The following is a 14,299-nucleotide window of genomic DNA, read 5'->3' as shown; positions in this document are numbered from 1 at the left end:
TGACGCCCTCGTAGCGTGCCGTCGGCGGAACGCGGGAGCCACACGACCAGCTTCCACCCTTCGACTAGCTCAGAATAGTTCAAGGCGGTCAATAGTAGCTGGTTTTTAGTTCGGTAGAGCATGTTCAGTGTACGGTAGGTCTTGACAGTTGGGGGTAAATGCAGGATTGACGGGATGGTAAAATGATGAACGCACTGTTACGTCCCAGACAACAGATAAAATTAAAAGAAACAAGTTATGTTCCTTATCTTAGAGTTGTACTTTGATGAAAGTTGATCAGATGTATAATGTTGTAATATTACTTCATTTACATCTGATTGGGACAATAAGAACAGATATTTATTTATAATATCGATCTCGTTGCAAAAGGGTAGGTCGTCAGGTAACTACCCTTGTTAGGAAGATTATGGGCAAACACTTTAACACTTCAAAGACTTTGTAGATATAAAACTTTTATTGAATATAATAATTATACAGGCAAGTGCTTAGTAACTAATTACGATAGATAATGACCAAGAAACAGCGTTGTATGGAGTTTATATACCAACGAAAATCAATTAACCACAATTCATAATTTATTCAAATATATTTATTAAAATGTGAATTTTATCATGCGTGCATCCTGGCGTGCATCCTGTTTACTTGAATATTTTTAATTGGTAGGCGATAAGGATGTGATTGCGGTTTTCCTTGAACATGAAGGTTGAGATAAGCATAATGCGTAACACCTCCCCTTTTAAACTGACACTATACATTTGGTAAATGATTTAGTGGCATTGGTCTTTTTAACCTTTTAATTATTTCATTTATTTTATTTTTCAATAACATATTTTTGGTTTCTAATTGCTTTTTATTCCGGTTACATTGTCTTAATTTTTTCTTATAATTATGAACATTAATACATTCTTTACATTGTATGACATCATCATTATGATTTAAGATAAAACTATCATCTTTATTTGTAATTGACATTTCATCTGAAGGGTTTACAATAGTGGATACATTTTCCTTTTTAAACAACATATATTTTATATAATTCAAATTATCTGTTTGGATATTTGCATATAGCATAGTTTGGTTTCTGATACATTTTCCTTTTTATTTTATTTTATTGACATTTTACAAGATTTCTTAAAATTAGTTTTACATATATATATTTTTATCATTAATAATATTAAATTTTATATAATTCAAAAACATCTTATAGATATGTGTGTGTTTATGTGTATATGTTTTTCCTATTCGAATATTAAATTTATTTTCATTCAATGATTACTAAAACTTATTCATCATTGGAGTGATTACCTTATTTATCTATTTATTAATTATTTTAAGTGTTTCTAATGAAATAGAGATTTATTACGAATAATTAATTCATGAAAATTCTTTCTTTTATTCTTCTTATTTTTGGGTTTTTAATTTTTGTTTTTAGTGTTGTTAAGTTAGCTAAGCTCAACATTTTCATTTATATCGTCCACTGATAATAAAATATACTTGCATGCGAGAAATTATATATATTATGTATATATTTTTTCTTTTTATTAAGAAACATACTCATGACCTTTGAAATGTATTGAATAATTTGTGAACCTGATTTCTATTTGAAATCTTTATGTGAATGTATTTTCTCTAATGAGAGTTGAGGTCTTATTACTCATTGATCTTGTCGTGGGTTTAGGCCTTTCCACAACATCTTCTTCATCTTTATATTCTCTAGCAATATTAGTAAGAGAAATAGCGGGATAGTCCCTTTGTCTAGAAGCTGGTCTTCTAGTATTATGGCAATGATTGAATATCTGTATACAATTCTTTCCATCTGGCATCTCTCTGGAATATTTCCTATATAGCTTTGTTGCTATGTATAATGAAGCCATTCCTACTAAGGTATACATGGTGATAGCGAAATAATTTGAATGTTTAACTATCGTATATTTATTTCTTAATCTTGTTAATTCATCTTGGAATATATTAAGTTTATGACTTGCTACTCTTAATTCATCTAAATTAATGTTTGTTAATAATAAAGGATTTAGATGAGGTATAGTTGCGTTAAAATGTTCGTCTCTGATACAACAGTCTTCTTCTATAATATTAAATTCACTTTTAGGTGTAGTGATATTTAATTGTATTTCGTTATTAGCGAAAAATTGTAATGTTTTGGTATAAGCTTTACACTTATTTTCTAACTTTAATATTCCCGTTCCTATCGCTTCTAATTCTTCTAAAGGTTTACGGGGGCAATCAACAGTAATCTTTGTTCTTTCGGTTTGAACGAATATCCACCTATTATGCATGATTTCATGCCAAATATTTAATTTTCCGAAGATTGTTTTTGTTGAACAATCTGCTGGTATTTTTCGCGGATTGTCAGTCAAGATTTTAGTTTCACAGATTCCATTCTCGGTTGAAGAGTAAACGTTTTTGATCCGACATATTAAATGTTTATTTGTTAGTGATTTACACTCGCTAAGATCGTTAAATTTAATAAATTGCATCTTGGTCCTTGTTATACCTACGTATTTAAATTCATTTTGTATTAATGAAAATGCATCTGGATTTTCAGAATTATGAGGTATCGGCAATGGTGTAATCTTAAATAAATTAAAATCTTGCAATGTAGTAAGAGGAATAGAAATGATATAAATAACTTTTGTTTTATAAAAATATGACTTTAATGATGTAATATCCATGATCATATGGATATTATCTATCGTAAGGGGAATTGGTAATTCTCGACCTTGCGATAACAATCTCATATTTTTAGATAATTCTTGAAATAATTTTGTCGGTGTAATCAAAGAAGGGTGAATAACGTTACTCTTACTAAACAGTATAGAATGCATTATACTATCAACTTGTCTTTCTAAGTTTCTAGTAGCTTCTTCCAGTACGGTAATCTGAGAAACCAATTTAATCGATGTTTCAGTGAAAACTATTTCATGTGATATTTTTGTTAAATATAGTTCTAATTTCTCTAAATTATTATTCATTATTTCTTCATTTATTTGAAATTTCTTAATTGTTTCATTGAACGTGGTGATGGTTGACGTAACTACTTGAGTTTGTTCTTTTAGCAATGAATTTAATTCTTTTTCATCTTCTGCTACTTTATTTATAGCATCGTTGTAATAGGTTGCGTCATTCTCGTCTAGTGTGCCAAATATCGTTTTAAATGCACTTCCTACACCATCAAACCATCCTCGTTTAACCCGTCTATTATAATTTTTTCCGATAAGATGAAGTATTGATTCAAATTTAGCTTGTATTTGTTGGATATCGTTTTTAAGGCTTTCTAATGCCATCCTACAATTATTATGTTTACTAGATGATGTCATTTTTGTACAAATTACATCTGTCTTATCATATATTTTTAAAAGTATTTCATGTTGGGATAAAATGTTATTTAGTTTCTTGAAAAGTAACGACATTCCAATAGTCATGGTAGATTTTTACGTTTCCTATTTCATCATAGAATAATCCACTTCCATCTTTTATTTTCTCTATGTACGAACAATAGGTCCATTGTAAAGATGCTAGCAGCAAGAATCTGAAACAACGTTATTCCAATCAGAATCTTTCTAATATCATAATGTCTATGTTTAGATATTGTAATTGTTTGAAATCATCTAAAGTCAAATATAAATCTATCCACTGTTCTTCTCGATCTATTTCATATTCAACAACACTTAACTCGTGGTCATGTTCTTCATGCCATCTTTCTATTTGGATGTTTTGTTTAAGCTGGTCTTTCCAATGTTCATGTGATGGATCCTCAGGAATTCTAAATATCCTCTCAAATTCTAGTCTGGAATTCAATTCTACTTCATTGAGGATACGAAAGCTCACATCGTATTCTTTTTCTATAAAATGATATTTTTCATGATATAACCTTTTTAGATTCACGTGTTCTGTACATAACTTAATTTTAAATCTTGATATGGTTGCTACGTTTTTACATTGGTCGTCGTATACAAATGCTTCACACTGTTTAATTTTTTTGAACATGAAGTACTGTAGGGTTTGATTCCATTTCAGTTTAACTCTGTCCATCTTGTAGAAGTTAACTGAAAATTACACAATTATTAATTATTTTGATGATAAGGTTTTATTTCGTTGACATGATACTTTACTAATCTACTCCTTATCTTTAAAGTCACGTTTATCGATGAATTTATTTCGGCGATTTCATACGGTCCTTTATAGCTAGGTGATAGTGCTTTTCTTAGACGGAGATGATTCTTTATGACAATTAAATCTCCTACCTTGTATACATGTTTATTTTTAGCTGTAGAATCATATCTTTGTTTGGATCTTTCTTTAGATTTTTGAATATTTTCTCTAGCGATTTTATGAGATTGGGAAAATCTATACTTTAATTGTGTTACGTAATCGTTATATGTAGGTGTATCATTTTTATATAGACTACTAGGGATTATAGCTTTCTTTCCAAATACTAATTCATAAGGGGTAAATTTCGTTGTTGCATGAATATTAGTATTATAACTTAACATCGCAATTGATATGAATTCGTCCCAATTTGTTTGATCATGATTAACGTAATGTTTAAGATAATCCTTCAATGTGCTGTGGATTCTTTCTAGGGATCCGTTGCATTGAGGCATATAAGGGGTAGAATTCTTATGTTTAACATTAAGTAATTTAGTTATTTTTGCGAAGAGTTGTGACATAAAATTCTGAGCTTGATCGGTTAGAATCGATTTGGGTATTCCAAAACAAGAAGAGAAATCAATAAATTTATTTGCGATTTCTTCTGTGGTAGCATTTATTAATGCATAAGCTTGACTAAATTTAGTTAAGTCATCTTGGAGGGTTAAAATGAATCTTTTTCCATTATTAGTTTCTGGAAGGGGTCCTACTATATCGAGGGCTACTCTCTCGAAAGCGTCTTTTGATGTAGAAGTAATTTCCATGGGTGCAGTATTATTTTGTCTATTTACTTCATTCATTTGACATTCCCTACAATTTTTTATATATGTTTCAATTGAGTTTTTCATCCTAGGCCATGTATAACGATTTTTTATTCTATTATACATTCTGTGATAACCTAAATGTCCTGCTGTAGGTACATCATGGTTTTCAACAAGTATTTGTGGTATATCTCTTTCGGCTACGTTTTTGATAGTATTTTTATAAATATTGACGGTGATATCTGTATCGTCAAATACCAACATAATTAGTTGTTTTATCTTGTGATAATCTAACATATTGAAAGGGTCTACAAAATCTGTAATTGATATGCTTGTAATATTATTATTAGTAATTTTATCTTTAAAATTCTTTAAGGCGACAAAGTTGTCTGGATATGAGGGTTTATCAAAGTGATTAATTTTTGTAAATATATGATAGAATGTTTTTGAATTTCCACTTGTTGTTTCTGTTTGATATAGTTCATGACTATTTAATTTAAATATTTCTGAGTCTTCTGATCTACACATTATATCTGTACAATATGGAATTTCATCATTTAAATCTATTGCAGTTGGATATGCAATGTCTTTATCTTTGGTCTTTAATAAATAATCATCATATTCATTACATGTCACATTAAAGGTATCTCCACTTTGAAATTTTTCTAAAAAATCTTTATAAGTGCTATTAGCGGTCAAAACGCTAATAGGTAATCTCGATAAGCAATCTGCGTTAGAATTAATCTTTCCTGGTTTATATACTATCTCATACGTATACTCTTCTAATTTCAATCTCCACCGAATAAGTTTGGATGATTCTTTTGTATTAAATAACCACAGTAAAGGTCTATGATCTGTAACAATAGTAAATTTCCTACCGTAAATATAGGGTCTAAATTGTTTCGTTGCCCAAACTACTGCAAGTAACTCTTTTTCTGTCGTATTATAATTACCTTCAGCTGAGTTTAATGTCCTAGAAGCATAACAAACAGGTAAATCTTGTCCGATTTCTCCTTGAGATAATACGGCTCCTAATGCATAATTTGATGCATCTGTTGTTACAATGAAAGGTTTTGTAAAATCGGGGTATTGTAATATTGGTGCTGTGACCAACATCTTTTTTAATTCATCAAATGCACTTTGTTGAAGATTGGTCCATTTGTATTGAACGTCTTTCTTTAATAATGATGTTAAGGGTTTTGACAATTTTGAGAAGTTATCAATAAATTTACGATAATAACCTACCAAACCTAAGAATTGTTTTATTTCTTTGGGGTTTTTAGGCTCAATAAAATTCGTAACAGCTTTAATCTTTTCAGGATTAGGACTTACTCCTTCATCTGTTATTATGTGACCTAAATAAGCAACTTCTTTTCTTAAAAATTCACATTTATCTGGCTGTAATTTCAAATTAAACTCTCGTAATTTATTGAATACGTTCACAAGTCTCTTTTGATGATCTTTCAATGAATCGGCATATACAACTATGTCATCTAGGTATACAAAACAATTAATTCCTTGTAATCCACTTAAAACATTATCCATTAATCTCTGGAATGATGCCGGTGCGTTCTTTAAACCGAATGGCATTCTTACGTACTCGTAATGTCCTGAAGGGACTGAGAAAGCTGTCTTCTTACTATCCACTTCATCCATTTTGATGAAACCCAGAGGCTAAGTCTAAAGTGGTAAAATATTTACTATTTCCTAACTGATCTAATATATCAGTGATATTGGGTAAAGGATGAGCATCTCCTATTGTAACTTCATTTAATTTGCGATAATCTATCACTATTCGCCATTTCTTTTGTCCAGAAGAGTCCATCTTCTTTGGTACAATCCAAATTGGGGAACTATAAGGGCTGTTTGAAGCTTTAATAATTTTTTAATTTAACATTTTACTGATATGTTTATTAACTTCTTCTTTATGAATTTCTGGATACCTATAAGTTTTGGTATGTATAGGGTTATCATGAGATGTAATGATGTTATGTTTGACTGCATTGGTAAAACTTAAGTCATCCCCATCAAGGAAGAATAAGTCATTGTATTCTTGGCAAATCTCTATTAAAGATTTGTCTTCCTCACTATTTAAATGGTTTCGATTAATTAGGCTTTCAATTTTCTTTATACGTTCTGATGTTGCACTAATTTTATTTATCTTTTTAATATTTATCGAATTCTTTTTAGTCACTTCGAAGGGTAGTAGTTCAACTTTAAGACTATGAATCTTTACTACTTTATTTCCTGTATTAAGTAATGATATTAAACATTTATTATCTTTATCTACATTGGTTAACACATTAGATAGTTTTATATTATTTCCTAAGTTCAAATCTAGGATTAAACCTTCTTTCACTTCAGGGTTAATAACATCTACCTTTAGAAAGGTTTCAGACCTTGGTTCTAGTTTATAAATAACTATATTTCTTTTCAAAGGTAATTGAATATTGTTCAATATATTCAATATATTTAATTCGTAATTAATCTTACAAAGTTTATTCGTGAAAAAGTCATTACCTAATATTCCATCGAAATCCAGATTTATATTTGCAATAACATGAAATGTATGATTAAAATTTTTATCTTTAAATCTAAAATTCAGGGGTAAAGTTCCTTCTGTTTCAGAGATGGAATCAGATTTTTCAATGCCTTTATTTGTATTTTATCTACCTTTAAATTCGAATATATATCTTCATTAAGAGCAATCTTTTTATGAGAGATATGGCGGCTCCTGTATCAATTAAAAATGTACAGTCCTTGACAAATTTCTTATAATATATTCTAAGGTTCACATAAGGTAAATTTTTGAGATGATCTTTATCGATTTTCACTTGATTCACAGAAATTGTAATTTGGTCAGAGTTTTGAGTGTTTCTATTTAAATTATGGATATCATGGAGAGTGGAACAAGTAAGATTTGAATTATCTACTTTCTCACATGAATCTAACATTTGTGCACGTTGTTCTATTCGTCTTCCGTCGCAATGCACCACGACGTTCCGTCTGTGTTTTTTGAAACTACATTGACATTTAGTTTCCTGTCTTTCAAATATTTTTCACGCTTGGAGGGGTCTTTCTTGAAACAATTTTCGATTAAATGACCTGTCTTTTTGCAATAGGTGCATACCTTCTTCTCTTTATTAAACTGTGTATTATTCTTACGCATGTCGTTTTTAGGTGTAAAAGTGTAGACTTTACGTGTGTTATTTTTATTTTTGTAACAATTGGGGGCCAAGTGTCCCATTTTACCGCATAGTTGACAGTTGGTTTTGTTATGACCATACACTAATTGTCTCTTTTCTTCTGCTAAGCTCCTGATTGATTCTTCTTCTATCGCTAGCGACAGTGCTTCTGTTAGATTTTTAGGGCGAATGTTTCGCAGGCGTTCACTTATACCAGGGATCAATGCCATTACAAATTGTGAGAAAGCACTTGCATCTGCGGCTCCGAATCTACCTTTTAATTCGTCGTCATCTACCTCTGAGAGACTAATTGCTGTTTTATACTCTTTTGTACATATCTCTAGCCTACGCATATACGTCGCTACAGATTCATCTTTCTTTTGGTTGCATCTCTGTAGTTCTATTTCTAACTGTCCTATCTGTCTTGCGTCTGCGAAATTTATTTTAAGATGAGTTTTTAACTCCGCAAAAGTTTTGAAATGTTTAATCGTACACGCTGTTCTAGCTACGTCAGAAATTCTTGTTACAATGTATTGTAATATACAATACTTTTGATCCTCTCTAGCTAGTCCCATAGCTATGTCACAATTTTGCAAAAATTCAGTAAGCTTCTCTCTAGTACCATCAAAAGGTGTGATAAATCTGGCTAAATCAGAGTAAGTTAATGGTTGTGGTTTCGTTTGAGAATTTATTTCAGAACTTGTCGGTAATTCTGTTTGAGAATTTGTTTCCGTCATCGTGTATGTGTCAATGTTACAGTTTACAAAAATAAAATGGTATATATAATATTAAATTAGAACAACTTACACTATGGACAATATCTATAATAATTAACAAATAAACACTTACATAAATGTGTAACTATTCTTCATTCCGTTTTGATATCTTGGATTTTCTTTCTTGTGTCTTGAAAAATTGCTGCTCCTTCTGGCTGCGTAGAGGTGTACCTTCTCTCGGCAGGGATGAAGCGCTTTGTGAGTTCGCAGATTGGTCCTTTGGATTCGGTTCTCGGGTCTTCCGGCGGCTGAACTCTCGAAGTTCTGCGGCGAAGGGATGACTTACGAGAAGACGTCTGATGATTTTTCCTATGAGATCCCACTTCTGACACCACTGTTATGTCCCAGACAACAGATAAAATTAAAAGAAACAAGTTATGTTCCTTATCTTAGAGTTGTACTTTGATGAAAGTTGATCAGATGTATAATGTTGTAATATTACTTCATTTACATCTGATTGGGACAATAAGAACAGATATTTATTTATAATATCGATCTCGTTGCAAAAGGGTAGGTCGTCAGGTAACTACCCTTGTTAGGAAGATTATGGGCAAACACTTTAACACTTCAAAGACTTTGTAGATATACAACTTTTATTGAATATAATAATTATACAGACAAGTGCTTAGTAACTAATTACGATAGATAATGACCAAGAAACAGCGTTGTATGGAGTTTATATACCAACGGAAATCAATTAACCACAATTCATAATTTATTCAAATATATTTATTAAAATGTGAATTTTATCATGCGTGCATCCTGGCGTGCATCCTGTTTACTTGAATATTTTTAATTGGTAGGCGATAAGGATGTGATTGCGGTTTTCCTTGAACATGAAGGTTGAGATAAGCATAATGCGTAACAGCACGTTGTTCGTAGCACAAATCGTTGCCGAAAGTTTTATTATTAATTAGGGTTCACAAAAAAAAAAAAAAAAAATTACATACACAACACAATACACAATTATTAAGTTTTCACAGTTTATAAATTTTGAACAGCCCTAAATTTTTTTAAAATGGGCGCCTAGGCTGACAATTAAAATCTAAAGGATCTAATCCTTCCACGTTCGTAACACGTGTACGCTGAAATTATTTTTTTCACAATAGGCGAAAACCCTAGGAATGGTTCGCGAGGACACACAGTCCTATCCAACGGCCTCGGTGGTATTACCCCGCCTGCTTCGACACCTACCGTGTCGCGGCTAGGTCTCCTCTTTTGGGCTTTATCGCTGTCCCTTTCAATCTACCCCTGAAAGTCCAGCCCTCTATCATTCTTGCCCGCAGCAGAATGTTTGGCTTTTGCCTGGGTTTTACCGTAAGGGTCGTCCAAGTTACCTTTTTGCCAGGTAGATTGAAAGTTACAGCGGATTTCAAAGAATTGAGCCCAAAAGAAACAACATTTGTAGTAATTACTAAAGAGCATTATATCCATACGGCGGCGATAAAAGAACTTTGGCTTGGCGGAATATAGGAAACATGAATGTGGCATCCATAACTTCGCTCGTACTTTAACCATAAAGGGGTCCTCCACGCACGTAGAAACGTGGAGGTATCACATATATTATATTTTTTTTGCACGGACGGTGTTTATGACCGAATATTACGTGCAACAATATATATACATTTATTATTTTTTTTTGCAGGGTCTAGAGTTCCAAACAAAATATATAATACATAAAAAATCAAAAACAATAAGTACTTACATTACGTAGGCATTCATTATCGATTATGTGGTGAACCTTTTAGAGCTTCTCTGTCTGGCAAGGTTTTCAGTCCTGCACAGCAGTGAAGTCTTCTCTTGAAAGTTCTGGCAGATTTGTCTTTGGTAAGGACGCGTTCTCCTGAGCTCTTGAAGTCTTGAGGCTGGAGTTCTCTCCGTCTTCCAAGGTCCCTGGATGTAGCTTCTTCTTCTTTCTTCTGGACTTGGGTTTCCGGTCTTCTGGTTCAAGACTCCCGGTAATCCGTCCACTGGAGAGCGTCTGCCGTGTTCTTGATAAATCAGCATTCCAATTTATTCTGACACCAATGTTATGTCCTCTCGATGAGTGCTTTGAGGAAATAGGTCATTTGGCTGAAAGGTATCCTGTTCAGTTTGATGATGTTGACTTTCCTCAAGTTTCTTACCAGAATTGGGACACCCTGTGAAACTCCTTGATGTAATTCTTCTCAGTTTTACGTTAAGAGACCGTATGTCTTGAAGGTAAATTAAAAAGACGAAGGAAATAAGATTTCCTGGGGTTTTATACAGTTTACTTTAATAGGTTCTTTGACTTGAAACAAAGTCTGATTTGATCTGCAGGTGTCAATAAGGCGTCAGTTTACAGCAACGACACATAACGTTGATAACGGTTAATGAGTTTCTTGGCTCGGGTCAAAGGCTAAAGAGGGTGCAGATATCTAACCCAAGAAGTGCGCACGTGTACAATCAACGTTGATAACAGATTGTTTTTCTCCTAGTATGAGGATTAAATATTATGCTCACATAAAAAACATAAAAAACACATATATCATCTTATTTATTACTGGACACGTGCATTGGTTTGAAACGTTATCTCGGTTAATTTATTGTTTTTAGATAAAGAATAAATGTTGTCAGTCTTTTTTGAACATTTCTAGTTTGATACAGTAGTCAAGTAGGTATGTAAATATTTATAATATATTATATTGTTTATTTAAAAGCTTAAAGTTTGTAAGATTCAATAATCAAATGGTATTGTAAATTTGATAGGTGTGATGCCTTATTAGTATACACAACAGCTCGACCCTTTCGGTTTACCCAGTAGATATTTTGGGCCTCTTTCATGAGCACTTTATATGGTCCGGTCCATCGAGTGCCTAGGCCGTGAGCGAAGCCCTGCTAAGAGAGTGGGTGTTCTTTTGTGTACACTTCGTCGCCTGTGACGAACTCCGGAGCGTCAGGTTTCGACGGTACTTGTCGTCTTTCGTGGTACGCCGCCTGGCATGTTCTCAGACGGGCGTCCTGGGCTTCCCTCTGGAAGTCGAGCGGTCGAGGGGGTTCTGGGTTGTGGTCGACTTGCAACTCTTCGGGTCGGGAGACCTCTTACCCTAGTAGCGCTTGGCTAGGTGTCAGGCCAGTGGCGGCGTTCCGCCGTCTCCTAAGGGCATAGAGCATGTCTGGTATATGAGTGTACCAAAGGGTATGGTTGGGTCCCCTCAGGTGTACGCGGAGACCTTTCTTCAGCTCCTGGTTCCTACGTTCCGTTGGGTTGGCCCGTGGGTGGTAGACTCCGGGTCGTCCCGTTGTCTTTGCATGACGCTAGTCGCCAGATCTGGCAGTGCTAGCACTAAGGCTACGGGGGTTGGGTCTGTAGTCGGTTCCTCTGGTATGTACATTCGTTCAGGGTCTCACGTCGAGTCTGTGGGATCCGAGCTTCTTCCACTCCTCGGAGATGTATTGATAAAGGTTGGTTCCCTGTGCTGGTCACGACATGGCCAAGGTATTCCACGCTACGTCTCCCCATCTGGTACAGCAGCAGGGTGGGCAGCAACCGCATCCTCTAATAGTGTGATATGGAGACGTGTAACAGTTCCTGTGTCAAATGGGAAGTTTGGTGATTTGGTTCGTTGCCATTAATGGTACATAGTTTCTCTACTTGCATCAGGATCCACATTTGGATCCACATCCACATCCACTCGGATTCACATTTTATGCAGTTAGAAAAGTCATTCTTTTGGAGGCATGCTTCCACCATAGGTTTTTCTCCATTGTGCAGACCAAGCGGAATGGGTATATCTCCAGTTTTATGACCGCGTGACCAGTCTCGCCCATTGATTTCACAGAATATAACGTGTCTTGGTTCCGTACAGAAATTCTCGTTTCTATGGTGCAACCATTCCCCTGAGACCGTATTTGTGCAAAAAACTTTTCGAGAGGATTTTCTTCGTCTGGTGAAGATTGACATTCTGAAACAGGAGCAGAAACTGTCGTAATAGGTGCAGTCGTGGATGACATGGTAATGGGCTCCAAATCGGCTCCGTTCCTGTAAACAAACTTACTTTTACTTTTGATATTCCACATTACGGGGCACCCGAGAAATCCCACATCCCCTGTGTCTTGTGCTAGGATCTGTAATACTGGAGATTGAATGCTTCTATGTGGTGATGATAGTTTCCGGGTTCTTGAGGAGGTCCCGGAGAGGTTGTATTCCTCCAAGGTCAAGTGTTGTAGGTTCAAGCTGCTTCTACGTGGTGATTCTGTGCGGTCCTTCTTGAAGAGGAGGGCCCGAGGCTGCTCGCCTCTATGGCTGTGTTGTTGATTCAAATTTGAAGTTAGATTTATTGACAGGCACTTGCGATCACGGCCAATCCATTCGGGCCACCACGGCCACTGCACTTGCAATCTATTCGATCTATACATCCATTCGGCCGTAGCTTCGCTCGTTTCTTTTTTTCTTTATTCGTCGCGATCTCTTCTGAATCGGTTGTCCGTCGATTCTTTTATTCGTTCTTCTTGGTTTCCAGAGTAGGTCCGGATCAGCGTCTGTAATTCTGGATCCGGTGTGGTAGGTATATCATTTGTTTCTTTGGTCGGTTTTGGTATAGGCGGAGATCATGAACATCGTTGTTGTGTCAGGTTATCGGCGGTTTGTCCTAGTGCTTCTTCTAGGCTTTCTTTTCCGTGTTGACGTGCTAGGTTCGGTGTTGGTCGAGATGTTGAGTTGGTTTGCTAAGGTTGCGTATTGTTGTTGGAATTGTTCCTGGAGATCGTGATCTGCTATGCATTTTTGCACGATGTCGTATGCATCCTGGGCGTATTGGTGTGCGAAGGCGTCTGCTTGCTTGGGATCTTGATTTACTGCGATTTCATGTTTTTTCGCTAGTTCCGTTATGGAGTCAAGGTACTCCTTCAAGTCCTCTTCCACCTTTTCGGGGAGTTGGGTTATTCCGGTATGTGCCGTGCTAGGGGAGCCTACTGGAGTGAACAGGGCTTCTCCTTCGTCGCTGCTTGTGTCTTCATCGTGTTGTTGAATGAGTGCGGGTGGTAGTTGTGCTGTCGTGAGATCGTCGTTCGGGACGTCGGCTGTGTTATTAGTTTCCGGGGTCTCGGGCGTCTCTTCCTGTGTCGGGGTGGTCGGTGAATGTAAGATGGCGTCGTGGGGAGTGGTGGGGTCCGTTTCTGTATACGCCTCCTTGTGTTGTATGGGTGAGTCTGCGTCAAGGTCTGTTTGCGTTTGTGTGGTGGATAGCATCTGGCTGTGAGTTGTCATCGTGTGCTGGTCCGAGAACGTCTGAGTGTGGGGAGTTGGGTCGTCTATGTGTGAGGCTGATTGCGTCTGGGAAGCTGGTTTGTGTGTGCTTCGGTAGGGGCTGCGCTGTGGGTGGAAGCCATTCCGCGGAGTTTCTACGGTGATTCTGCGTCGTAATGCGAACTGCAGAGTGTGTATCAG

The sequence above is a fragment of the Rhyacophila brunnea genome, unplaced genomic scaffold, assembly GCF_057557595.1.
Source record: "Rhyacophila brunnea isolate RB1 unplaced genomic scaffold, BYU_Rbru_1.0 scaffold_16, whole genome shotgun sequence".
Classification (NCBI taxonomy): Eukaryota; Metazoa; Arthropoda; class Insecta; order Trichoptera; family Rhyacophilidae; genus Rhyacophila; species Rhyacophila brunnea.
The sequence above is the reverse complement of the archived record's forward strand: the minus strand, read 5'-3'. Positions refer to the sequence as shown.